The sequence below is a fragment of the Meleagris gallopavo genome, chromosome 1 (assembly GCF_000146605.3).
Source record: "Meleagris gallopavo isolate NT-WF06-2002-E0010 breed Aviagen turkey brand Nicholas breeding stock chromosome 1, Turkey_5.1, whole genome shotgun sequence".
Classification (NCBI taxonomy): domain Eukaryota; kingdom Metazoa; phylum Chordata; class Aves; order Galliformes; family Phasianidae; genus Meleagris; species Meleagris gallopavo.
Window position 1 is genome coordinate 100,239,994 of NC_015011.2, and position 4,547 is coordinate 100,244,540.

Below are 4,547 nucleotides of genomic sequence, written 5' to 3' on the forward strand. Positions count from 1 at the left end.
ACATGGCACGTCTTTCACACATGGCTATCAAAGCTGTATGCCAGGGCTCCTGGTTTTAAGCAGATCAATAGAAGAGTGATGCACATAAAAGCTGTTTTTTAATGTGCTTGGCTCCTGAGTCTCTGATGAAGTCTAAAAGTCAGGATAATGAGTGGAAAGCCCTCCAGAGCAAGCCAGAAAGAAAAATGAGGATGTAGGTGTTTATTCCCTATCCTCAGGGGTTCAGAGCTCTGACTCTGCCTCGTCTTTCTGGAAGGCAATAAATCCTCCCCAGAAAGTAGGTTTGTATGCTTCCTTCTGCCAGAAATTGTGCAAGATTTACTCTTTTGCTCATAAAATAGAGCTGAAGTGGTGGTTTTGCTCCTTGTTTATTTTATGTGAGAGATTTTTGACATAGAACACCACATCTACCCAAATCTGGATGAAAAACCCAACCCCAAATTCATGACTGCCTTACAGCAACCTTCTTAGACTCTTCTTCATTCCTCCCACCCTCATATAACTGGATGTTATCAGATGGCATATGCTCCCTAGTGAGGAACATCCATCTCACTGCATAGACCAGGATTAGTGTCTGAAACCACTCCAGGTGAGAACTCAAGCCCTTTCGTGCCGCATGTGCTGAGAAAGGCCTTTGTCACAGGGCTTATCACTAGAAAATATAAACCACAGTGAGACAAAATCTTCATTTGCTGAAGTTGTGAATAGTTGTATCACTTATCTACAGTACAGTGAACAAATGGTAGCCAGTACATGGGCATGGGACTGAGCTTGCACTTTAGGGAAGACAGCACAAAAGGTCCCAGCTTCCTTAGCATGTCTGCCTGCAGTGTGGCTGGGATGGGCCTGCTTTCATTGCCTCTTTATCACTCTGCTATCCCAAGGGCAGTGGTGAAACCACCACTGCTGTCCTACAGTGGGGGTGACATGGCTTTGCTGCAAGAGCAGCGGGTATGTGCAGGTCAACAGGGTGGGTGAGCTGGGTCTAGCAGCTCACTGTCCCTGAGCCCGTTCACCTCACTGCACTCTGAAGTTCAGCACATGTAGGCTCTTCTGCGTTGTGTAATACTATAATGTGATGGAAAACTCAGCAATGACAGCAGGGTAGGAGAGTCCCAGGCTGCAGCAAGTGAAGATAAGCCCAAATACAGCAGCTGTGGAAGAGGAAACAAAGGAAAAAAGCTGCTTCCCTTTGGGAAGCCTCAGGTATGCAGGGATCTCAATATGAGATACACTCACCTCCAACTGCCTGTCCTTAAATGAGGTCTGGGAAGGAGTGGCTCCTGGCTCTACCCCTTCTGGTCACTGAAGTGCTGCATGCTCCTGAGCTCTCTTGGGTTGGCCCTGCCTTCCCACCAGGTGCTCAATCAGTGCTTAGCATTTCTGCTACACTGTGACAAGTGAATCAGCCATCCAGTAGATTTCAATTTTCACATGCTTTTTTAACATGGCATTACAGAGAGAAATCCAAAATCCCATTTACTAACCTGCCCCAGTACTGAGAGTACTCTTCTGTCCAGAATTCACATTTGAATGTTGAATCAGCATGTATGTTGTAAAGCTTTAGCCATAAGGTCAGCAGCAACTTTAACTAATATCATACTGAATTCTGATTCATTAGTATTGCCAAAAAGATAGAGAAGGTGGAGAAAAAGCTATGAGGAATCTATAAAATTATCATTCTGATTTGCATGATGTTGTTTAACCATTGCATTTAAGCATTGTATTCTGTGATAGAAGTCACGCTTAGAATGATAATTCAGTCCTCCTGTAGGACTGGTGTATATTCAACCAAATTGACTGCTTACTCTCAGACATGCCTAGAAGCACTGGCTTTTATTTTAATGTCTCTTTCTCTACTGTGATTCTGCAGTAAGATGCCAAGAAATGCCAAAGGCGGTAGCAGTGGATGTGCACACTCAGCACACTCACTGCAACGTTGCTTGCATCTCTCCGGGCCCCACCTTGCCCCACCATGGTCTGGACGTGCCTGTGGAACAGGCTGCCCAAAGAGGTGGTGGATGCTCCATCCCTGGCGACATCCATGATCAGGCTGGACGGGGCTCTGAGTAACCTGATGTAGCTGTGGTGTTCCTGTTCATTGCAGGGGTGTCGGACCAGATGGCCTTGAAAGGTCCCTTCCAACTGAAATAGTTCTCTGATGATTCCGTGATTCTGTTTCAACCATGTGCTGAGGACACTGAGTGTGCACACCTTAGGGTTTGCACCAGCTGCCGTACACAGTCAGTGGCACCCCTCAGGGAGTTCTGGCAGAGATTGAGAGGGACACTGCAAGGGATATTTAAGAAATCTCCAACAGTACTGAAGGACAAATTCAGTGCTTCTTCTGGTACAGGAATTGGGAAACTTCAAATTATCACGTGGAAGGCTCAAAACAAGCAAGAAGGTTTTTTCACACCATATGTAGCAGGCCTGTTTCAGGATGCTAAATTGTACGCTCACTTAAGACCAGCTAAATAGAAAAGACTGAAAAGAATTAAGTATAAAATCACCAACTCTGGGGTGCTCAGGCCCTCTGAGCCACAGCGAGTAGAATTTCAGAGGAAAGCAGCACTTCACACTCACTGTGTTGTTATAGCCTTCCCCACTATGGCCAGGAGGCAGGGCTAGGTAGGCTTTTGTTCTAATACCATATATCCATTTCTGCACTTCTGCTACTCTTCTGTTGTCTCTGTTCTGGGCTGGCATAGGTGAGCTCTGGTCACTGTAGTGCCATGCAGCAGCAACCAAAGACTTCTGTCCGCTGCACTGAGGTCCCGCTGGGGCCCTACACCCTCAGGAAGATGGTAGCTGCTCACTTCCTGTGGTGAGTAGAGCCCAGCTGGGGGCTGGCCGCACCAGGTTACCCACACCACCCTGTGGGCTGGGGGCTTGAGGGGCTGACCTGATGCCAGAGGTGTCTGGGCACAGAGTGTCACAGAAACACAACTTTCCCTTCCCTTCTCTCCCCCACCCCCAATTTCCTCCTTTTCTCTTTTAATTAAAACAGAATGAGGACCAAGTTTGTTAAAAGGAAATAAACCCAGCTTCTTCAGAATTTATTCCCTCTAGGGTGCTTTTTATCAAAGGGCTCTGGAGATCAAATGCTGCTGCAGGAGCTCTATTCCCTCCTGCTGCCTGGCAGGGAGCCCTGCTGCTCACCGGTTGTCTTCTGTGTGGGGCTGGAAGGGTGCAGAGCTCTCTCCTCATTGCCTTTTAGGGAAGAGTGTTATGGGGTGAAAATGGAGTTTTGTCAGTTTATCCCAACCCCCTCACCTTAATTAAATGGAAGAAGGATGCTGCACGGAAGTGCTCCCAATGTGTTGGCCAGAAGCAGTATTTAGGTGATGTGAGGGACATGTGGTATGGCAGCCAGCAACCACAGAATCACAGATTCATAAAGGCTGGAAAAGACCTCTAAGATCACCCACTCCAACCATCAGTTCACCCCACCACGCCCACTGCCCACGTCCCTCAGTGCCACATCCACACGGCTCCTGAACACCTCCAGGGATGGTGACTGCACCACTGCCCTGAGCAGCCTGTGCCACTGCCTCACCGCTCTTCCTCAGAAGAAATTTCTCCTAATACCCAACCTGAATCTCCCCTGGCACAACTTGAGGTCATTCCCTCTCGTCCTATCACTGTTACATAGGAGAAGAGGCCAAACCTACCTCACTACAATCTCTTTTCTGGTGACTGTAGAGGTCAACAAAGTCTCCCATGAGCCTCCTCCAGACTGAACAATCCCAGTTCCCCCATCCACTCCCCCATCAGACTTGTTCTCCAGACCCCTCAGCTTCATTTCCCTTCTTTGGACACGCTTCAGGGCCTCAATATCTTTCTTGTAGTGAGGGGCCCAAAATTGAACACAAAATTCGAGGTGTGGCCTGTCCACAGCTGAGTACAGGAGGATGATCACTTCCTTGCTCCTGCTGGCTGCACTACTTCTGATAGGAACCAGGATGCAACTGACCTTGGTTAGATGGGCTCAACCTGGACTCAACACAACTGCCACCACATCCTGCTGAGAGCCCACTGCATCAGTGTGGCTGTTTCAGTGCTCTGCTTCCTGCAGCAGCTGCTCAGTCTCTGAGGAGGGGTTTGTCCCATGGCATCTATTTTTTTTTTCTCTATATATTTATTTTCTTTAGCAACGTTTCGAAAGAGGAATGTCTGCCTTTTGACTTAGGTGATATTCTATTAGAAATTGCTCTGGATGCATTTCTCCCACGAGCCATCCCATAGGAAATGGGCAGGAGGCACAGGAGGTTGAGGACACGCGTTTGCTGATGCAATGTCCAAATTCAGCCTTAACTAAGAATCCAATTAAAGCCAGAATATTTTATTACCTCTAAATAAATCCCTATACTTACATTTGGAAGCTTAAGGGATTTCCCCATGCAGTCTGCCAAGTAAATTTCCCAGGGCCGTGAGAAGTTGCAGGAAAGGCTCAGTGCTGACTCCTTTGAGGAATGGAGCCAAAAGGTGGGGATGAGTTCTGCGGACGCACGGCTGCTGGCAGAGTGCGGACGCTCCCCTTCTCC